Below are 24630 nucleotides of genomic sequence, written 5' to 3'. Positions count from 1 at the left end.
TCGTCTTGGTCTGGCTAAGCACTGCTGCTTGTCAGTCACCTCCTACAGCCATATGGTGAGTCCAGCTTGGCCTAAGAGCTGTATCTCTGCTCACTGGTTGGTGGTGTTACTGCCACTGTTACTAACAGTTCAGGTTCTGAAGGGGGCACGTCAATTACGCAAGTACAAGACACAATAATCCTGTTAGTTTATTCTCCCAAACCCACTCCACTCAGGTTTATCATGCAATATGCTCTGTAAGGTTCTTTCTAAACCCATTAGAACATATATGGATTACCTAAAAATTCACCTAATGTAACCTACTTCCTACTGAGAATTGAGGTTTTAAAGGTTTTGTTTCCTACTTTCTTGATCCCAGCCATGTAGGAATTAATGAAACCAATTCTGTATCACCTCTGGAGACAAGACGGAAATACCAAGTGATATTTATTTTTCAAATTAATGTGATTTTGTTCTCTATAATGTAAAAATGAGAGAATGCAGTCGACTCAGTACTCAATATTAGCAATAGTCAAGTCGTCAAAAAATGTCTTTCAGCAGTAGAAAAGTTTGCTCTCAAATTAAAAAGCAAAGCATGTATTGCAAACATCATGTAATAATGATGAAATTACAGAAAAAATATATTCAGACTGACCCAAGGCATTCACACCAAACCAGAATTTTGCCTGTAACAAAACAACAAATTTTATTCCAAAAAGTAGGTTAGGTCCACGTTGGCCTCAGTCTTCAGCCCCAGACCCAGTGAATGAGGATGAAGTACATAGTGCATGTTTAATAGGCATTGCATATAGATTAACCATTCTTTAGTATCCCTCTCTAGGATTTTGAGGGAGAGAGGGATGCAATGTGGACATGTGCACTCACAAAGGCAGAATTTTTCTTCTAACTGTAACAAGACATACATACGACCCTTTACTGTATTCTGGCCCATAGCTAAGATTTTTATCCATGGGGCTCTACCTCTGAAAATCACAACAAAAATCAATAGGGAGTGATTTAATATAAAATATACAAACTTCTTAGTATGAGGACTTTCACAGAAAAGGAAGAAGGGGACAACAGTAGAAATCAGTTTTCTTAAAAAATAGCATTCCCCTTATTTTGTCCCTGCTACTTAACACTCAAAAACAAATCTGCACAAAACTGGGAATATAGAAAAGGACAAGAGGGGATGTTCCACTGTAAAGTCTTAGGACCTACTCTGAGCTTTCATCCTCATCAAGGCCCCAACCTATAGAGCTGAGGGCTCTCCGGTCCACTGGAGAAAGTGAGTGGTGTTTGATCATCACTCCTGCTTCACCAAAGATGGCCCAGTCACTCTCTGCCAAACTGAACGAAAGTGACCTGGACAGAGGTTGAGCCTTCCTGCTTTCTTCTTAGTTTTCTCGTGCCAGAAGGATTTGCCTTGGTGAACTTCAAAACCGGATTGGCTCACTCTTTCAGTCTCCAGCTGCACCTCCTTTGGCATCAAGTTGTCTGCCACTCCTGAATCCATTTCCATTTCCTCCTCCCTGACCCTTTAGAATGGGGATGATGCCTTTTTTTCTCCTTTCTTCTTTTTGGGAACTCTGTTAGGGGTCTGAAGCTTTATGTTGTTGGCTTGAGGAGTCTCTGCCTCCTTGACAGCCTCATTTTGCTTCTACTTTTTTACTGAACCTGGTGTGGAAACTGCCACTGCTACATTTTTCTTGTCTTCTTGCTCTCTTCCTCCTCCTTACTGTTCTTAGCTGCTTTTCCATGCTGGGCAGTCAGTGCATAGGTGCCATTGGCCTTGGGTGTGGACTTGGAGAGCCCTTGCCCTTGGGCTTCTCTTCCTCATCCTCACTGGAATCATCAGAGGAAGAACTGCTGCTGCCCTCGGCCTTTACCTTCTTTCCAAGGCTGGCTTGGAAGGGGTTATGCCTGCTGCTGCCTTCTGTGGCTTCTTCTCAACTGGGGATTCAGATGTCTTCTCTTCCTCCTCACTCCTGGAGCTATCTGAATCAGAGCTGCAGACCCAACCATCCTGAAGTACCTGCCTGGCAGGAGCTGCTTTGGCAGTCACCTTGGGCTTAGGGGTGGCCACAGTGATCTTTGTCTTCTTCTCACTGGAATTGCTGTCAGCTTTTCTTGTCAGAAACTTCGGGCCACTGACTGCAGTTTGCCTGGGAGTTGCAGCTGACTTTGCTGCAGGTGACTTGGTAGTGGCAGCTGGCTTATTTGAGGAATTCTTGGTGGCACTGGCTGGCTTGGGAGGAGCTCCTTTATCCTCAGAGCTGTCGGGGTCTGAGCTGTCTGCAGAGATTTCTGTTGCTTTCTTTTTGCTGTAGGTGATTTGGTTGTTGCTTCAGAGATGACTCCCATAGACAGGGGTCTCTCCTCTTCCTCAGAACTGGAGTTAGATTCATCCATGCTGTCTTCACTGCTTTCCGCAAGCTGTTTCTTCCCCGCAGTTTTCTTGGAAGTGTGAGTTCCCACAGACTTCTATGGTTGAGGAGCAGAAGGTCGGGGGACTGAACTGTAGGGATCTGTTTTTTGCTTTTTTTTTTTTTTGGAAGGTTCTGGTCCCCTTTTTCCTCATTGGTGAAGTCCTCACTGCTGGAACTCTGTTGGGTAGGGGTGGCAGCTGCTTTCACTGGGACCTTGGCCATGACTTGCTTTTTGGGTACAGTCTTCTCGAGGATGGCTGCTGTCCGCCCCTTCTCTGAGTCACCACTGCTGCTGCAGCTGCTGCTGGCTGCTTTGCTATTGGCTACTTTAGGTGCTGCTGGAGCTAGAGTACCCCATATGGCTTTAGCCCGAGTTTAGCTGCCACAGGTGTAGTCTTTGCCTTCTGGTTCTTTGGTGCCTCATCCTCAGAGCTTGAGTCAGAATCAGAATCAGATTTCTTGGCCTTCTTAGGAGGAGCTTTGGCTGCCTTGGCTTGCGGCTTGACTCCATCTGGACAGGCTTTTGTTTTTTGTCTCCTCCTCACTGTCACTAGATTCTTCACCGCTGCTGCTCTGATGCTTTGGCCACAGCCTTTTCAGGATGCTGAGGCAGACTGGTTCCCTTGGCAGGTATAGCAGCCTTCTTAGCTGGGGGCCCTTGATTGTTCCCCTCCTCCTCGCTGCTGTCGTCACTGCCGTCACTTAGCTGCTTCTTAGCTTTCTTAGTCACTGCTCCATTTGCCTGTAACTTTCACTTTGGGGCCTTGGCAGACTTGAGCCAGAAGCTGTAGATGTCCAAGAGGGAAGACGCGTTGGCATCCTACTGTGTAGTTCCTGTCACTTTGGTGAACCTCTTGGCCATCTCCAAGAGTTGGTTGTCACGCAGGAAACCAAACACGAGGGGACACAGGTGGCTGGGAACCACATGGTGCAAGCCAGCATCCACCATCCTCCGAGCAATATGTGTCACTACTACCTTTTCAAAGTTAATAATTTCTGCTCCTAAAACTGTCATTAAAATGAAAAGAAAAGCCACAGACAGGGAGAAAATATTTGCAAAGGGTATGTCTGATGATAGATGGGATCCAGGACTTATAAAGAACACTGAAGTTCAATAATAAGAAAATAATCTAATAAAAACATATGCAAAAATGTGCATAGACCCTTGGTGAAAAATCTATTGATGACAAATAAGCACATTAAAATACACTTAGCTTCATTAGTCATTAGGAAATTGTAAATTAAATCTATAGTCAAATACCATTGCACACTGGTTAGAATGTTTGAAATTAAAACAACTGAACATACCAAGTATTGAAAAGTATGTTGCACCTTAAGAACTTTCATTCAGAGCAGGTGGAAATTTAAAATATTGCAACCATTCTGGAAAAAAAATATGTTAGGCAACAGATAAATGGATAAACAAATGGTGATATGCCCAAACAGTAAGATATTACTCATCAATCTAAGTACAAATCTCAAATTAATTGTTCTGAATAAAAGTAACCAGACAACAAAGGGTAGCTACTTGCATGATTCCATTTAAAAAATGTCTATACAATGCAAACAAATCTATAGTGATGGAAAGATCACTGGTTGTCTGGAGCTGGGGTTGGCAATGAAGGACAGATAGAGGAACGCAAGGAAGTTTCTGGTGTTATGGATATGTTCACTATCTTGTGGTGACTGGTTTCTGACTGTATACATATGTCAAAACTTATATTGTATACTTTAAATATTTGCAATTTATTGTCAAAATACCTATAAAAGCTGTTAAAATAATTTATCTGTTTCACAAATAACTTAATTGTGAATTCACAATCATTTATGAATTTTAAATAATTAAGTGGGAGGAAAATGCTGCATATTAGAACATGTGAAATGCAGCTTACTTGAAGAGTTGAGGTAAATTTATGGCTCTAAATGCTTATAATCAAAATGAGAAAATACTTAAATATTAAGTAAGAAAGGAATAATTGAAAATGAAGCACACAATAGGAAAAATAATGAAACAAATAACCTAAATTAATGACATGTAAACCAAAGATGTAAAAGAGAAAACAACAAAGTCAAATAAATATTTTCAAAATGATTGAAAGACTAGAAAAATCTCTGTTAGGGTGCATGAAGGAAAAATGAATAGACCCCAGTAAACATAATAAGAAATATGAAATCTAGTATTGACGCAGATAAACAGAAATTTAAAAAGATACAGAAATACAACAAACAACTTTCCGCCAACAAATTTGAAAATTTAAATGAACTAGACAATTAGACATATAGTTAATCAAGTAGTGTACCAAAATTCTAAAACAAAAAAATAAAAAGGAAAAAAAGTATAAATCATGCTTTGGTAATTAATTAGTGCCGTTAGGTAAATTATTCAATTATTCACTTAAATAAAACATGCAATCAAAATCTTGGCACAGCAGACAGTTTCACAAGTGAGTTCTATTTAACGTTCAATGACAAAAACATTCTTTCAGAAAACAAATAAAAGAGGCATTGTCCAATTTGTATTACAAGGCTAGTATTACCTCACATCAAAAATAGATAAGGAGAGTTATTTTCTTTAAATCTTATTTTTATATCTTTCAATGAATTCTCAACCTTTGCATGATCTACTGCCTGGAACCAGAAAGAATATATCAAATTATTTTTTAAAGTTCAGTCCTTTTAAATATGTAAATATTTCTAATTATCTGCCTAAATTTTATTTTCTCTCAGCTAAACAACCCACTGTAAAAATTGTTCATGTAAAACCAGACCTATTAATTATCAATAAACAGAAGGAAGTAGTGTTTTTATTTAACGAAGAGACTTGTGTTTTTTCATAAAGAAGTCCTCAAAAAGCCAATATTTGCAAAGATTTAATGGTGCACTGGGATATAATATATAAGGGAAAATATTTCTCTCTCTTTCTTCTTCCCCTCTCTGCCTCTAAGCCCATTAGGTTTAGCTCTTAAAATTTTCTCTTTCAATTTATTACTGACATAATTGTGTCTGGTTATAATGCCTTTCATTAATACAACAATCTAGAGATTTCATGTCCTCGAAGATAAAAGATACTATCTGAGCAATTATCTCACCTCATGGGATTTTTGGCTCATCCATCATTTAAACCCATTATTTTGGTGTACAGTGTCAGCTGATCTTTTTACCAGCATGCTGTGTATGATCATTGGTGTCAATCTGTCTTTATTTTTGGTTCAGTTTCTACTTTTCAAGGAATGATTATTTTCTTATATTTTCCTGAGTCTATTCGTTTCTACTTGGCCAGGTAGAAAGAAATATATATTTATGCTAATAGAAAGACATCTACTAAATGTTTCAAAAAATAGCAGTATCAATCTTAAAGAAAATCCAAATCTTCCCTTCTTGAGAGAGAGGAAAAAATGTCCATATGTCAACAGCAATGAGTCTTATTTTTATTTTGTTTCAATGTACTATTAGAGGTTTCCAAAGTTATAATTTTTTCAAGATTATTATACATCCATCTATCTTTATTTTAGCTATTTCTGCATGCTTGCAAATCCTAGAATTCCATAAATAGCTGGATTAGATATGTATAAGAATTTTAGCAAAGGTTGTGGAACATGCACATATTTATAGTAGTGAACATCAATAAATAACTTTATTTTGCCATCACTAGGTCCTATATGCACGGGAGATTTATCCTGTATTCCAATCCCCCATTAAGAGTCTCTTCTACAAACACTTATTCATTGCAGAGTATTTTTCATAGTTGAAATCCCTCTAGGCAAGTCTCTACTGATCAATAGCTTTGATATCCAACAGATGCAAGAGGAAGTTAATGTCTCCCTAGTGTGTGGCATCATGTAGATTTTCATTTATTGCAGTGTTGATCCAGAAATTTCTTATCCCTGTTAGTCTTGGTCCCAAGAGTTTGGAACATCTGCCTCTTGCTATTTTCTGACTTTTAATGTATTTTTTAAAAATGTATTACTATGAGTAGACTTTTTTCTGTGAGACCTAAGTGTATGTATAGACACATAATTGTCATCGATAATAACTACATTCATCGATCCTAACGGAGATATTATGCACCACCCATCCAAGAAACTCAGCATCAAAAAGTGCATTTGTTTTGAGTAAAAAAAAAAAAAAAACCCTCTCATTTTGCTTCTTCTTCTTTTATTTAAGTGTTCATATTTCATAAATGATATAATTGCTCTGGACAGGTCCTGTTCTGGGTCTATAATCTGCTAATACTCAGATCTTTCCTTATGCAATTCAATATACTGAATTCTGGTGCAAGTAACATTTTGTCCTTATAAATGGCATTCTGAGCCCAAGAACATAAAAACTGCATTTCTTAGAAAGTTTGCAAATAGTGTTTACCTCATCTTAAACGCTACCTATTTCATGTTATCTAGAATGATATTATAGGAACTTGGCACTTCTCCCCATTTTACAGACAATTCTCGTCTCTCCATTTCTCTCTTTCTCTATCACAATCTGGTTGTCTGTCTTAGACCAGACCATGATACAACAACTTGGAAGTAGGTAGTTTATTTGAGAGATGATTCCAGATAGGGAGTGTGAAAGTGAAATAGGAGAAGAGAAAATACAATAGAGTACATTGGTGAGTGGCTTACCATTCTAAACAACTGGAACTCGAAAACCACAAGGGACTCTCTGAGAAACATTCAAGCTTTTCTAGACAAGCCTGGAGAGTCTGAGGTCATTTATCCATTGACTCCCATCCCCCAGGTGGTAAACATTGACCCTGGCAGCTTTAGCTCTCTTACACTTTTGAGTTGGACTTGCAGGTCAGACCAAGCCTGCATGGCCAAAGCAAGCATTGAAGCAAAGATGTAGAGAGACAGAGACACTGTCACCTTGCTGGTAACTATCCACTAGAACTGCAGATGAGCTAATTCAAAGATAGGACAAGGAAACATGGATTGGGACAGACACTGCCCTCTGCACTATCAATGTATGCTTATAATGAATGGCAATCCTTGGCTATCTATGTAGTTATAGAATATGTAATGCAAGGATAGAGAAGTAGAAGCTTTATAATTTTTCTGAAACAATAAAATTCTCATGTTAAAACTAGCAGTTTCTTATTTTTCTGGATGCTGCAGAGTTTGCGTTGGGGTGAAAAAGTGGACAGAGTGGACAGGTCCCAGGATTCTAATTCCAGGATCACAGGTTTATTCCTTTTGTAGTGCTGCTGGTGAGGTACACCACTAAAATTCCATCTGCCATGAAGTAAGCTGAAACTTCTCTAGATCCTCCAAATAATCAGTCTTTTAAATCAGGTGTTCATGGTTATTATTAGCTCATTAATGTTTCTGTGCCCTGGTTAACATTTTAATAAAATTTTTAGAAAACTTTATTATATTCTGCATATATATATATATATGTGTGTGTGTGTGTGTGTGTGTGTGCGCGCACGCGCCTAGGTATATATGATATATCTATATATCTCTCTCTCTCTCCATACACGCGCGCGCACACACACACACACACACACACATATATAGGCATAGATAATAAACCAGAATCCCAACTCCATGGCCTTTGACTTTTGCACTGAATTTCCATTGCCCCTTTATTAGATTTTAATTTCTGAGATTTTAAATTTCCATTGAATTTTAATTTCTAAGAGGATAGAGATATTGTGGTGTTGTTGTTTACATGTATATCACCTGAATGTTTATCAAAGTATTTGTTCTCAAGTACTATATATGGTGATCTAATAGATTTTTCCTAGTCTGTATGAGATATTTAGATACAAAACATGGGGGTAAGGCCATCTTGGGGCTTCAATAGAGTAATCTGACTGGTGCAGAAATGTCCAAGAGCTCTCTTTTTTTCTCATGTATTGAGCTACTCAATTTATATATATATACATACACATTTATATTATATATAATTATATATATAATGTTTGTTTATATAATATATTTACATAATTGTTTTTGCTGAGAAACAATACATTTTATTATGTGTTTCAGGTAGAGCTGCTGTTCCACTTCACTTTACCTTGTTGTGGACACTGGGGCCTCTTTGCAGATCCAGGCCACCAGTGCTAGTGACAAGTCACCATGTCACTACAATTGCCAAATTGGACAGACCCAGGAGGACACCTGATCCAAATTAGGCCATTCAGATTCTATCTCCTTAGAAGGTGGAATTTTAATTGTATCACTTGCCTTGTTGCTGTATCATGTTAGCAGTAGTGTACTACAGAAAGTCTTGCTTCTAATGGCCTTCTCAAGGTTATATAATTCCTTAAATATTTTTAAAAATTTTCAAGAACCTGCCAATAATTTTATTTTGTTTTACTCACCCTTGCTTTTGTTTGTTTCAGTGTATGTTTATCTTTTATTTAACTTCATTTAGCCAATGCTGTTTGTTCTTACTTTCAAAAAAAATTTAACTACTGCAAAGAACTTTTTTTATTTATAAAGTATTTTCATAGCTAATATTTACTTGATCCCAAATAAGACATGAAAAAATAGCGTTTTTAGTTACTGTTGAAGCTCAGCTGAAGATGCCGAGGAGAATGCCAAAGGTCCAACAGAAACACTACTTTCCTCCTGTCATCGTTTTTAGTTCTTTTGTTTGCTTGTGTTAACATCTCATAGCAGCCGATGAGACTCAAAGGTCAAATCTAAGAAGTACCTGGAGATGTTTTCTTATCATTCCCCTTTTTTCAGATGAGAAAGCTGAGTTTCAGAGAGGTAATAACTTTTCACTGGTCTCTCTGTTCTTCTCTTTATTGACTGAACTGACAAATCGTAAGACCACAGATAATGCAGAAATATCTTGTCCTTCTATGCCAAGGAGAGAAAGCAGCGATCTTTGGGCCTTTTTCGCTACTTTATGACAGAATATACATTGGATAGTCTTTACTTAAAATTCTTCCATAAAGTCTTTCTATTTTTGACACTATGGATGAAACTTTAGGACATTATGCTAAATCAAATGAGCCAGTTATAGAAGAACAAATACTGCATGATTCCACATATATGAGGCATCAAAACCAGTCAAATGTCTACCAGCTAAAAATAGAATGGTGGTTGCCAGAGGCTAAGGGAAGCATGAGGCAGAGGTTGCAAGGAGTTGGGAAGTTATTATTTAATAGGTATCACATTCCAGGTAAGCAAGATTAAAAAGCCCTAGAGATCTGCTATACAACGTGCTTATAGGTAATGATACTATACTGTAAATGACAAAGGTGCCAAGAATACACATTGAGGAAAGACAGTTTCTTCAATAAATGGTGCCAGGAAAATTGAGTATCCACATTCAAAAGTATGAGATTAGATATCCATCTCTTACCATATTAAAAAGTCAACTCAAAATGGATTAAAGACTTAAATGTATACCCCAAAAACTGTGAAACTACTAGAAGAAAACATAGGCAAAACATTTCACAACATCTAGCTGGGCAAGGATTGTTTTTAAAAAAAATAAGGACCTCAAAAGTAAAAGCAACAAGACAAAAAATAGACAAATAGTATTACATCCAACTAAAGAGCTTTTTCACAGCAAAGGATCTTGATAACAGAAGAAAGTGACAACCTGTAGAATAGGGGAAAATGTTTGCAAACTATACATCTAACAAAGGAGTTAATATCCAGAATATATTAAAAAATTTACACAACTCGACAGAAACCCCCAAAAAATCTGATTTAAAAATGGGCAAAGTAGTTTAATAGACATTTCTCAAAAGAAGTCATACCAATGGCTGGCAGGTATGTGAAAAACATGCTCAAAATTGCTAATTATCATGGAAATGGAAATCAAAACCACAATAAGATACTTCACTTATCCTCGAACTGCTATTATCCAAAATGCCTAATAAAGCAAGTCTTGGTTAGGATGGAGAAAAGGAAACATTTGTATACTCTTGGTAGATTTGAAAATTAGTATAGACAATACAGAGGTTTCTCAAAAAACTGAAAATAGAACAAGATCCAGCAATCCCCACTGAAAGGTTTATACCTAAAGTAAATGAAGTATGTCAAAGACATATCTGCCTTCCCGTGTTTATTTCAGCACTGTTTACAAAAGCCAAAATATAGACTCAACCTAAGTGCCCAATAATGAATGGCTCAGCAAAATGTGGTATATGTGTTTGTATAGATGCACACATATACAGTGGAAGACTATTTAGCCATGAAAAGTATGACATCCTGTCATTTGTAACAACATAGATGAACCTGGAAGTCACAAAGTTATGTGAAACAAGCCAAACACATAAAGATAAATGCCATATGTGGAAGCTAGAAAATAAAGAAAATTGATATCACGGCTATAGAGAGTGTAACAGTCATCACCAGGGACTGGGAAAAGGAGGGGGAAAAGAGGAGGATGGGGAGAGGTGGGTCAACAGTTCCAAAGTTACAATAAGATGAGAGAAATAAGGTCTGGGGCTGTATTTCATGGAACAGTGACTATGCTGCACAGTAAGTTATTATATATTAGAAAGTGGCCAGAAGAGAGGCCTTTGAGTGCTCTCACCACAAAGAAGTGATAAATGCTTGAGGCAATGGATATACTAACTACCCTGATTTGATCATTGTACAACATATGCAAGTACCAAATTGTTAAATTATACCCATAAATATGTATAACTACATGACAACTAAAAATTTTAAAAATTGTTAGTAGGGTAGAATTCATATTATGTATGTGTTCTTACCACAATAAATAAATAAATAATACAGAAGTGGTTTGTCTTTAGACATCTGTGATGATACTACTCCATTAAATTAACATCTCTTACAGACACAAAAATAATGCAACAGTAAGGTATTGTATTAAAATTCCACATGTGGGCCTAGGAAATTCCGCTTGAAGAAGGAAAAACAATTCATTTTGAGGAATCAGATTTATTCCCAGCAAGGGAGTGTCAAGTTATAAAATTCTTAGAAGGAACTGACATTATTCTTCACAAATGAAAGGAGTAATAACATTTTTTTGTGTTTTTTTTTCCATAATTTTCCTCTTAAACCAGTTTATTAAATATTTGTCATGAATGGTAGAAACAATTCAAATGACTCTGGTAAAAATTTAAGAAACCAAAAATTACATAGACACACCCTTTTTTTTTTTTTTTTTTAGTTTTTATTATACTTTAAGTTCTAAGGTATATGTGCACAATGTGCAGGTTTGTTACATATGTATACATGTGCCATGTTGGCGTGCTGTACCCATTACATGAGTTATATCTCCTAATGCTATCCCTTCCCCCTACCCCCACCCCGTGACAGGCCCTGGTGTGTGATGTTCCCCTTCCTGAGACACACCCTTTAAACAAAAGACATCAATATTCAGTGCAGTTGAACATATATTGATACCTCTTAGTGCACCATTAGTTACATTCGAAAGATAAAGTGTGTGTTTATGGATAATTTGTAAGCACTTTTTTTTAGCTTTCTTCCAAAAACACTCTTGTAATAACAACATTAAGGACAAAAGACTGGCTAAGACTGAAATTTTCATCTAAGAAGAAGATTCTACTTGAACATTAAGGGACTAGAACAGACGGTGGACTTCATTTTCCTTGGGGTGGGATGGAAGCTCTGGGGCCAGTGAAAGAAGGTTGATCTCTCTTACCCTTTTGCTCCCAGTTAACACTCACACCCTTGATGTAGAATATAGGAGAAAATATAGAAGAAAATTTAGAAACATATGTATGTCTTCCAATATAAGACAGGACACCCAAAAGTCATAAAGGAAAAAACTGATACATTTGATTACAAAGACATCATCCCACATTTATGAATGCACAGCTAAAAATAATTTAATATAAAGTCAAAACACAAATTATAGACTGTAGAAAATATTTGCCTCACATAAAATTTTTAAAAATAATATTTTTAATAATAATTACTTGCTACATTGATATGAAGAAGGTAAAGAAGTCAGGATAAAAATGAGAAAGGATGTGAATAGAGAAAACGCTGAAATAAATGTAAATTGTGTAAAAATGTAGGAAAGAAAGCTCAACCTCAAGTAGCTAGAGAAATGCAAAATATGAAATGGATTATAATTTTCTAGTCTGTCTTTATTCAGATTGAACATACTCAGAGTCTTTACCTCTTCATTATATGACATGATTTACTATATGTCCTTCATATACCCTTATGCCCTTATATGAATATGCCCTAGTTTACCAAAGTCCAGGAGTATTTGGACCTTGAAGAATAAATAATAGCCATGATATTCCTGCAGGACCTGAAATATTTTCTTTTCAATCTCACCTTAGTCTAATATCTACTTTTGTCTTTCTGCTACCATCTAATAATTTTTTCTAACGATATCTCAGGACATTATTTTTTCTTAGTATACTAAAAATGTCTCAGTATTCTATCCTCTACTTGTAATGGTTTTCCCTGTCTTTTCTTCCAGCTAACTCCATCCATGACCTCAAATACAACCTCATGATTTAGGTAAAATATTACGCTTGGGTGTTCAAATAACCTGGTATTTCTTCTCCATAGCAATGTGTGTACTTTTATTTAAATAACTAATTACTTGCATATCAAACCATGAAGAGAGGTTATCTTTTAAAAGGGGTATATCAGTAGATAGTGTTGATAATTTAGTTGTATTTGAATCATTTCAATGAAAATATATTTGTCAATTATAGAAACAGTTCTATTTTATGCAACTTATTTTCTGACATAAAAGTTTAAACTCCCACTAACATAATGCACCATGAGGTCTTGGATTATCTTCTATTGTTTACCTTTGGATTTCTAGGACTTAGCATGTACCCTTGTGTGCAGTAAATGCTCAATAGATATTTGTTGACTCTCTAACACCAGATGCTTATTGTGCTATAAACAATGCAGTGTAGAGTGAAACGATCATCTCATTTTGAGACCCATGTTTTTTCTATTGTTTGAACACAAAATAACCTTTGTTCTATGATAGCTACATCCAACTGCTGATTTATTTGCACTTCCATTTGAGTAAATTCTTAAGCCTTTTGAGATTTCTATGCTATGTTTTCTTGAAACAGGTTCTGTGAACTCAAATAGAAAATGTTTTATTCTCTTAGTAAATGTTTATGGAATACCTCCCATGTGCCAGGACCTGTACTAGGTGCTGGGAATGTGGAATAATTGAAACAAACTGCCTTCATTTAAGAAGATTTCATTTTACTGGAGGACCTGTAGACTTAAAAAGAACTTTATACCTATCATTTGTTGTTTTTTGTTTTGTTGTGTACTGTGCCTTTCTGGTAATTAATCAAGAAAGGGCTAATGTGCTCCATTTGAATTTTAAAGTATAAGTGAAAAAAAAAATGCACTGGGATACCAACCAATCACCTTGCAGTTGATTTCCTGTCACTGAGTGTGATCTTGGGACAATCCATTAACCTCTGTGAATACCGGGGATGCATTTATTTCCGACATGTTGTACTCTTTTGTGGCTATGAAATTCATTATGAAGACACAAAAGAGAAACGTGCATCTATGGGCAATCTCATGATGAAACAATCCATGTGTTAAAACTAAGCACCTATCTTTTATTTCTGTGATTTGTCCATACACTAAAGATATGAATGAGGCATCAAAAGACAGAAGAAAGGATTGAGGCTATAAAACTTGCCAAGTACCTTGACCTTAGCCCGATGGAACACATTTCAGACTCCTGACCACAAGAATGGATAGAATTCCATAAAGTCTGAGATAATAAACTTTCATTGCTTTAATCATTAAATTTGTGATAATTTGCCATACAGGCCATAGGAAACTCATACAATATATGAAGAAAAGACTCCAAGAATTCACAGAAACCCATCACTGCCTAGAATTATCAATTTGGCTGAGTATCTTACTACTCTAAGTTTTGCTTTCCTCGTTTGCAAAATATGCATCATATTAATGCTGTGTACCTCAAAATACTGTGTTGAGGATTCAAAGAGGTTTTGTCTCTGCATCACAAACCTATACATGATAGTTACCTGTTACTAGTATCCTTGACATAATTCTACAGGACAACTTTTCTAAAACTCATTGGTAACTGTCTGATGTGTGCCCATGGTAGAGGGTAGGTCAATTTAATCATATCCCAGTCACTGAAACATGAAAACACACTCTGCAGTTCCCAGGGTGATGGCGGAGCCCTCTCATCAGTAGGGGTGCCATAGTGAACCTCCAGGATATCTATCACCCATTGCCTGGGCAAGCAGCCATGCAGAGTTGGAGCCAGCATATAAATCCCACTATTCTCTAAGTCACTCTTTCAACTTTTTTTTTTTAATATATATTATTCCAGTTCCTGTGCTAGGAACTGGCATTGTTATAGTGAGTAAAGCAGATCTCTTGCCTGCTGGGAATTAGATAATCAGGTGAAACCCACAAGTCAGTACAACTGTGCACTATGTAATGACCTTTCAGTCAATGACAGACCACATAAAGTACAGTGGTCCCATAAGATTACAATGGGGTTGAAAGATTCCTATCACCTAGTGACATTGGGGTTACCTTAATGTCTAACACAAAGCATTACTCACATGTTTGTGGTGATGCTGGTGTAAATAAGCTTGCACTGCCAGTCATATAAAATTCAGGGTATAAAATCATATATAGTGTATAATACTTAGCAATGATGATAAACAACTATGTTACTGATTTGTCTATTTACTATACCATAATTTTATTGTTAGTTAAAGTGCACTCCTATTTATTAAAACAAGTTAACTGTAAAACAGCCTCAGGCGGGTCCTTCAGGAGAAAGTATTATCATCATAGGAGATGGCAGCTCCATGCATGTCATTGACCCTGAAAGCCTTCCAGTGGAACAAGGTGTGGAGGTGGAAGACAGTGATGTGTATGATCTTGACCCTGCATAGACCTAGGCTACTGTGTGTATCTTAGATTTTAAGATTCTAATAAACATTTTTAGTGAATATATGTATTGTAAAATAAAAAGCTCATATAGTAAGTACATAAAGAAAGAAAGTATTTTTTTTCAGCTAGACAATGTGTGTTTTGAGTGAAATGTTATTATGAAAGGGTTGAAAAGATTCAAAAAAGTTTGTGAAGTAAAAACAGTTACAGTAGCTAAGGTTAATTTATTATTGAGGAAATAATTTACAGAATAAATGTAGTGTAGCCTAAGTGCTCAGTGTTTATAAAGTCTGCAGTAATCTACAGCAGTGTCCTAGGACTTCACCACTCACTGACTCACCCAGAGCAACTTCCAGTTCTGTAAGCCCCATTCATGGTAAGTGCCCTATCCAGGTACACCATTTTTATCTTTGACAGTGTATTTTTACTGCACCTTTCCTATGTTTATATATGTTTAGATACACAAATATCTACTATTGTGTTACAGTTGTACTTAGTACAGTACTAAATATCTACTATTGTGTTACAGTTGTATTTAGTACTAAATACTAAATTTAGTACTAAGTACTAGTACAGTATTTAGTACAGTATTAGTACAATTTAAATATTTAGTATAGTATTTAGTACAGTAACATGCAGTATGGGTTTGTATCCTATAGGCAATAGACTATATCAGATAGGTATATGTAAGTGCACTCTGTGATGTTCACACAATTAAAAATTGTCTAACAGCACATTTTTTTCTGATCACATTCCTGATGTTAGGTGGCAAGCGATGCCTGGCTATAGCTAAATATTCTGTAAATCTCTGTAGTAATTCACTGAAACTCTGTGCCTCACTTTTCACACCTGTAAGACGAAGCTAACAGACAGGGGAAGTACCTTTGAGGTGACACATGTAAAATGCTCAGAGCGGTATTCGACACATCATAAATGCTAGGTTAGTGTTTGTTACTGTTGCTGATGTTGTGTGCCATGATTAATTCCAGTGAAATTTAAATCTGGGACTCTATGGGAGCACAAAGACAAAAAAATCCAATCCCATCTTGGAGTATCAGGAGAGGTTCCAGGGAAAGAAATGTACAAAATTGGATCAGAAGAACTAAGTACTGATTAGCATGGTAAAGAATGTTAGGAAAAGGAGGAAAGGCAGAATGGAACAACACTTGCAAAGGTTTAGGGCTGTGTGTCCGTGTGCCGTGTGTGTGTGTGTGCGTGTGTGTGTGTGTGTGTGTATGAGAAAGAGAGAGACACAGAATGTGAGCTTGATTGGTTTCAAGTACCGCTAAATTTGTTTGAAATACCTCAGCTGGTTCTAAAACCTCCTACCGTGAAGGGTGGCCTCTTTTGCAGATGGATGGACCAAAGATGTCCATCCATTTTTAAATAGATTGTAATGAGTATCAGTACCAAAGCCATTGACCTCAAAGGACTCTCTGAATCTCTAGAACATTCTGGAATCATGCATTTTGTGTGTGTGCTCTCAACCTGACCGCACACTCTTTGGTGGTATGTAAGGTTCCACTGATAGTTGTCTGTATTTTTATTCCCATGTCTTCAGTTGTAGGAGTGACTGCATCATGTGACTACATGCAGGTGCAGTGATGGGAGGAGAGTGACGCCCACCATCAGTGTCAGAACCCAAGTTTCTAGGGACTGTGAACCTTGCTATGACAGAACAGGATGAAGGGTGTTTTAGGTTGAGTTCCCCAAGGACAAAGATGGAGATTTGCAAGCAGAGTGTTTATTGGGGTGTGCTCCCTAGATTAATATCTGCATAGAAGTGAAGGGAGCAGAAACAAGCAGAGAGATAAGGTGCACCGTGATGCACTTACAGCAGGACCTCAGCCCATCCCTTGTGGCACGCTGGAGCCGAGACCACCCTGCAGAGATGCTCTCCATTTAGGCCAGGGAGTGGCCTCTATGCCTACACCTGTAGTCATGGCAGGAGGCTCTCTTGGGGAAAGAGTGTACATTTTGGGTGAGGCAGCTTCCTTTGGTGGATGGTAATTCTTAGGGATAAGCCTACTCTTATAATGATAGTCATTTTAGAACGTGTTCAAAAGAGTAAAAAATGTCCTGAAATGACTCAGAGGGTATTTGTGGAAGCTGTCTTAAGTACGCAAAGAGTTGTCTTTTATAAGAAAAATTAATTTTGTTCACTGTGGCCCAAGAAATTAAGTGTAGTAAAAGTGAGTAGACAATTCAGAAAAATATATTTGAGACCACTGTCTAGAACTTTCACTTAATCTAAATGTTCCCTAAGAAAGCATGGTCTGCCAAAAGACAGTAAACCGTGGTGGATGTTTTCATCATAAACCTCATCAGCTACATTTTGTAGATGTCACACAGAGGCAACAAATATAATCAGGATGAATTTAATCATGATAAAATTTGAGGCAGTTGGAACTCACCAAATCTTAAGACTAATTTAATAACTAAGAGAGAGACACTTTTTAAAGAGCCAGGGAAAGTCATGTTCATAAGTGTTCAAATTGCAGATTCACCCACTGAGCTCTGAGGGTCAGATAAGTGGTCCTTTACCAATCTGGACTATCATACAGCAGCTGCTTTAAAAGAGAACAGACATAAACAAATTAATAGAAACCTTTGGGAAAATTGATAATTTGTTTCAATTTAGTTTATGAAAACAATCCCCTTTATGAATAAACCATGAATAGTCATTAAGAGGTGTTGAAAATATTATGCCCCTTTCTAATATTTACTTTTAAAATCATTACTATGAATTGGTATAAGGTTAAAATTATGTATATAATTTCATAGTTTTTTCTAATAACCATTCAAATCAAACAGTTAATTATAATATATAAGAAAATGTATTTGTATTCATTTCTCTCATTAGTGTATTTACTTTAATGGACATTTTTATTGTATTTGTTTTTATTACATAATAAAAAAAGAAACTTCTGTATTTGTGAGAAAAACAAAGAGATATTATAGTGCAAAGAAATGTTGAAGTACAGCCAGAAGTGAAATCCCAAGATTACTTCAACAGTTGACCCAAGAAAATCATATTGATTTGATTCAAAGCTGTAGAGAGCTTCAATGTCTTTTTTAGGGGACAGTCAGGCTTTCTTGATTCTTCAGCCCAAATTCATCATTTTGGGTTATAATAGTAATAATTGAAATCATTAACTCTCTTTATACCTTTAGGAGCTGGGTTCTTAAGTGACTTATAATAAACGAAGATGGAATTGAGGAGGTTTACCAGTGAGGAAAACAACAACAACAACAACACATAGTTTGTGTAAGAAAGAAATAGGGCACTTGTTCTAGATAGATGAGATGAAACCATGGTATAAAGTTACTTCAGGAGATGGAAGCCGTAGATGAGTGGATTCCCAATCAGCTGACTGAACAGAGTCTTTGTTAGAGATAAGCAAAACTTCTGAGTACTATATACCCTTTTATTCTATTCTTAAATTTTTATAGACCCTGCAAAGCAGCCCATTTCTATTTTCAGACATAGGATAAATTAAAGTTCAACATGATGAAAATAATACATGTCCAAAATTCCTTATCTAAAACCCCTAGGGCCAAATGAGTTTTGGAATGAAGTCTTTTCAGGATTCAGAAAGATTATATGGAACATAGAGTATACATTAGGTAATTCACTCAATGTAGTCTAGAGCGCCACCCTATAATGGAACATAGGGATATCTAGGTGGCAATATATATAGATATTCCTAATGAATGGGAAAATAGACTGTAAATAACCTTCATGCCAGTTTTGCTGAAATACAGTCCCACAAAATTCAGCAGCTTAAAACAACAAAATTTAACAAATTTATTATATCTGTTGCATATGTTGCATAGATGATGGTTTGCATGCAGTTTGATATGCAGTTGTATCTAGTTTAAAAATGGTCTGGTTCAGAGGATTCAAGACATCTACTTCACATGTCTGGTGCCTTGTCAGTGTGCCTAGAAGACTGGCTTCATCTGATCAACCAGAGCACCCCCATGAGTCCCTTCTGCATAAGTGATCTAAGCTTGGTAAGACTTTTTATATGGTGTTTCAGGAATCTCAGAAAGATTGTTGGTAGAAGCAGCAAGCTCTCTTATCACCTAGCCTTGATAGTCTCCTATCCTTATTTGCTCAACACTCTTGGTCAGGCAAGTCACTGAGGTCAGGTCAGTATAAATTGGATGGAAATTAATTCATACCTGTCAATGGGAAGACTACCAAAAACTTTGTGTTCATCTATATTTTACCAGAGTTTACCCTCTGGTCACACATTATTTCTTTTCCCCAACATGAAAAATACACTTATTCCCCCTCCTCCAATTTACCTAAATTCTCATCCCATTATGCCATCGAAGTGTAAAAGCCTTGTCATGTAAATCAGATCTCACCCATATGTGGATGAGGTTCCTATGGTGCAGATCCTCAAGTATCGTCATTGAGTATAGTTCCTTTCATTTTAAAGACTCGCCAACTGAAGACACACGTATCTACCCCCAACCCAACTAATATAATATGGTGATTCAAGGGTAGAAGAATTGCCATAGACAGTAGTATGCAAAATGTGAGAAAAAGTAAAACACATAGCTGTCACTGGTCCATAACAATTATGAAACTCGGTTGGCGCATATTGCCAACCTCTTCATTAAAACCCAGCACTGCTCCTCAGGATTTATTCTGCGGAGCTTGGCTCAATTCTCTAGGGCTTTGATTCAGCCCTCTGTGTCATCTCTCCATTCACATAAGAAACATCCCACATCTGTAGCTAAGTAGACTTACCACCTTATATCCTGCCGATAGAAGTTCTGAGGTTCTGAATGTTCTGTGGTATTTTGTTTTGTTTGATGGTGAACCTTTTCTGTTCCCTTCAGTGCAAGCTGATCATGCTTTCGCCAATACAATATTCAAAAAAAATTGTAGTCTTTCTTTTAATCTCGTTGAGATTAACTCTATTGAACAAAATCCATACCCAATGATTTCCTTGTGACAGACCTCTCTATGGCTTACCTGAAAAATCAGAATGCTGTGGAACAATGGTTTCAAGAGTCTTGGAAAACTGTCTAGTAGAGAGGGTCTATGTGGCACACTTTCAAATCTGTCTGAAGTTTGATAAAGGACTTTATAGCTATAGACTTTAGATTAGGGGTGGCAAACTGTAGCCCATAGGCCAAATTCAGCCAGTCACATGTTTTTGGATATAAAATTCTATGAATACAGTTGTTCCTTGGTATCCATGGAGATTGGTTCTAGAACCCACCACAAACACCAACATCTAAGGACTCTTCTATAAAAAGGCATATTTACATATAACCTGCCCATATCCTCCTATATATTTTAAATCATCTCTAGGTTACTTACAATATACAATACAATGTACATACTATGTAAATAACCATTATTTTAATAACCATGTGTTTTTATTCGTTATGTTATTGTTTTTATTTGTATTTTTATTGTTGTATTGTTATTTCTGGTGTATTTTTATTCAAATATTTTCAATCTATGGTAGGTTGAATCCAAAGATGAGGAACCCATGGATACTGAGGGCAAAATGTACACCCATGTTAATTCAATTTCACATTGTCATAGATGCTTTCACATTAAAATTTTAGAGTTGAGTATTTGCAACAAAGATAATATGACTTGAAAGCTCAAAATATTTACTCTGGCTTTTTATTTTAAAAAAGAGTTAATCAATCCTTGCTTTGGTTATCTTAATCCTGAGTTTTTGGCAATCTAGAGAATCTAAGTATAATAATGAGATTTATTTTCTAAACACAGCAAATCATTTTATATTTCTTTTATATTTTTTGCTTTAAAAAATGTCCTTTTTAAAACATTATTTCTTTTTATCCATATCTTGTCACATCTGGCTAAAAACATAAAAAACTCAACAGAAAACACAAAAGAATGGACACAACCCATTCACACTTCAAGATAAACAGAAACCTTTTTAGCTAGATCTACCAGCTAATTAAGTGTAACTTCTATTTTCCACACAACCACAGAGAACAATGTCACTGAATTTCAACTTTCACATAATGAGGGTTGTTTCACCAGTCTCTAGTAATAAATTCCTTCTCATCCTTCCAGTCATACCATATCTCTTTGAGACTCTTCTTGCTTTCATTGGGACTGTCCAACAAAGCAGGTTTTATTTTTAAAATGTAGGAGACGTGATTGACTCCAGATCACACAGAAACTAGTGTATAATCAAAGACTAGAAAACTGAGAAATAATAGACACTGGAGAGTTGGAAGAAGTGAGAGGGTGGGAGTAGGATGAGGGATGTGAAATTACTTAGTGAGTACTGTGTACGTTGTTCAAGTGATAGTTACACGAAAATCCCAGGCGTCACCACTAAGCAACATATCCATGGGAAAAAAACTGCACTTGTATCCTTTAAATTTATACAAAAAAGAGAAACATTGAGTTTTGATCTAAAGCTCTTTATAGATGATAGTGATACCTCTATTTTGGTATAATTACTACTACTGCCACTATTATCTTAGCAATTCTTAAGCTTATTTGCTCTCATATCTGTAATATTCTTATTCCTACCTAGACTCAAATATTATAGCCACAGCCAGACAGTGTCATATAAACTGGATGGTAGTGGAGGAGAATTATGGAGATTAAAGCAGGGGTTTCAGAAGAGAAAATTATGGAGAGAATTGACTCTCAGTCATGAAAATAAAAAGAAAAAGAAAACCATTAGTTAAAACCTTTCTATCCATGGGATATTCTGATGGCCAGTCCCCTCAAATGCACTCATATTAACCTCAAATTCCTGCTAGGCAGACAGACCCTGCAAAGATTCAGAATGCACCTCAGAGAAACAAACTCACTCTGTACCTTCATTAGTCCAATGATCCAGAAAGTCAAAGGTCTGTGGTTCTGACATTTGATTGATAAGAATAATATGCTGGGTATTTCCAACTGTGCTGATACGTTGATATTTGACTTTTTAAGAAAAAAAAAAAACAGAAAATATTTTTCTTTTATTAAAGGGAAAAACAAACAGCTGTTTTCTGATCTGTTAAAAGGAATTATAGTATTTCCCATTACCATCACATACTTTATGGATCTGGGTTATTTATTGACCCACAAAATCTTAGTTCAGATGCAGCATCTGGCTGCTCAATGAAGTCTTACATTTTACACAATTTTCCACCTGGACTCGCTGGAAAATACAAATCTAGACTTGATATAAATGCCAACTACTCCTTTATGTCAGAGTAATTTATTTTCAAACATTTATAAAACTGTTAGGCTACCAAGATCCTATAAATTAGGTTAACGTTTGCCTCGACCCCCACTTTCCATGCTGTCTTTATCCCAGTATGAATTCTAGCAGTAACTTGCAATTCTAGAAAAGACTGAAAGTGAGAAATATGTGATTAAGAGCAGAGGGTGTTTTACAGACAAGGCAACAAGATCCTAATTCCTGAGTCTTGTTCTTACCTGTCTTCTACCTTTCACTGTTGAGCTCACTGCTGTTGGCCTGTATGTGCAATGCTGCCTAGATCCCTTTTTGCCTTTTCTTTGCAGGAGAGTTATAAGGAGTTGTAGGAGGTTTGCCCATAGGTTCAGAATCTGTGTACTGGTTATGAGCCTAACATAAAAGAAACACACACAATTCAGTTGATTAAAATGAATGCTCAGGTGTTTGTACCTGACTTTCCATTCTGTTTAATAGTCTTTATCCTTACTAGAGTGAAATCTTCATGAGGACAGAAATACGTCTGTATTGCTTATTACCACAGCCATAGTGCTTAGCACATGGCTTACTATATAAAGGTTCATTAATATGTGAAATAAACGGAACAGCAATGCTGTTTTTTTTTAAAGTAATGCCATAATGAGGCATTCACTTCCTTCCCGTTTTGTATTTTCCTCCCTATTACTGAATACCTGATTTTAAGCACTGAACTTACACACAACTGATGGCTTTCTGGCCCCTGCATGTCATCTCAAATGGATATTTACTTAATGTTCCTTCTTCCTGCAATGTTAAGACACCACACATTCACTGTATCTGTACGGCTCAATAACTGTAAGACCAAGTGCTTTCCTGATGTGACTCAATGTTCACCTCTTGGGACTAACTACTTCACTACCTATAACTTTTCTGTCATCAGCTATTTACATCTATGCTACTCTCATTGGCCTCTTGGCGAACTCCAGATCTCAGGCACTTACAAAGTTTCTCCATCTCCCCTAACTCACACTTTGCCAGCCATCTATGTAAAATGTTAGGGTACTTGCAAAACACCCCTATCGGCTTTCACGTGGGATGTTAGAAGTCACTTACCGGATACCACCCCAAGGTAGAAGAAAATTAGTGTAATATAATCCTCTAGTGACTAAAATCTCAGAACAAACCGAATCCATAAACCTTGTTAATGACATTTGTTAGCTGGGTGATCTTGGATTGGGTTAGTTCACTCTATTTAAACATACATTCCTCTTAAGAAAGAATGAAAATAATAATAATACATTGTTTGCAGATTAAATGACTCAGTATGTATAAAAGTCCCCAGAGCACTTTTAAGTGCCTGACACACAATTAACACATAATATGTTTAATTGATACTACAAATTATAAAGCACATATTTCTATTTAATAAATTTTAGTTGCATGAACTACCAATCATATTTCAGAAAATTCATCTGGCATGTAAGCAGCAGCTAATTTTACTTATATTGCTATCCCCTTTATGTTCCATAATAATACTAACATTATGCTCTTTTATTCCCATTTTGTAATTGAAGAGATTGTAGGTCACAGATTATTCACATATAATGAACAAGTGGAAAAACTAGAATTTAAACCTCTTTCTTTTGTCATATATTCAGAGTTGTGCAATCAAAAAATCCTCCATCAAAATTCTCCCACAGTAATTATCCTGTTTCCCTAGCTTGAGGCAATGTTTTAAAAAATAGAATAAAGTATATAAGTACCATTTATACTTAAACTTTAAACAATGTAGATATAATTATAAAAACTTTTTAAAATGTAGATATAATTATAAATTCATGTGCAGTTATGAAAAATAATAAGAGAGATACCATGTACAGTTTATCCAGTCTTACCCAATGGAAAATGTTGCAAAGCTATAGTGCAGTGTCAAAATCAAGATATCGACATTGATACAATTAGATAGCATTTTTTTTCTTCTACACAATATTTCCTCATGTTGTTCTTTGATAGCAATACCCACATCACTCACAGCCCACAATATCTTTAACTCCTACCTAGGAAATACAAATATTCTTCCATCTCTATAATTTTATCATTTCGATAATGTTACATAAATTGATTCATACAGTGTGTAATATTTTGAGATTGTGTTTTTATGTTTTACAATCAAATTTGTCTGAATAT

At 36.1% G+C, this 24630-nt stretch overlaps 2 long non-coding RNA genes and 1 pseudogene across 2 annotated transcripts in view; 1 reads left to right on the top strand and 2 right to left on the bottom strand.

The window, feature by feature from the left end:
- The window catches only part of LOC110744023, a 124983-nt gene that overhangs the window by 66209 nt on the left and 34144 nt on the right, over window positions 1-24630 (top strand). The gene's annotated exons all lie outside the window — the stretch shown is intronic.
- Window positions 1010-4456, bottom strand: LOC101019065 (annotated as a pseudogene).
- On the bottom strand, window positions 17619-20642 carry LOC110744022. The gene is made up of 3 exons (XR_002524050.2): window positions 20250-20642; window positions 20022-20128; window positions 17619-17826 (listed from the first exon to the last, which is right to left on the bottom strand). It is a non-coding gene; the product is annotated as an uncharacterized LOC110744022 (long non-coding RNA).

This window comes from Papio anubis, chromosome 8, assembly GCF_008728515.1.
Source record: "Papio anubis isolate 15944 chromosome 8, Panubis1.0, whole genome shotgun sequence".
NCBI lineage: Eukaryota > Metazoa > Chordata > Mammalia > Primates > Cercopithecidae > Papio > Papio anubis.
The sequence above is the reverse complement of the archived record's forward strand: the minus strand, read 5'-3'. Positions and strand labels throughout refer to the sequence as shown.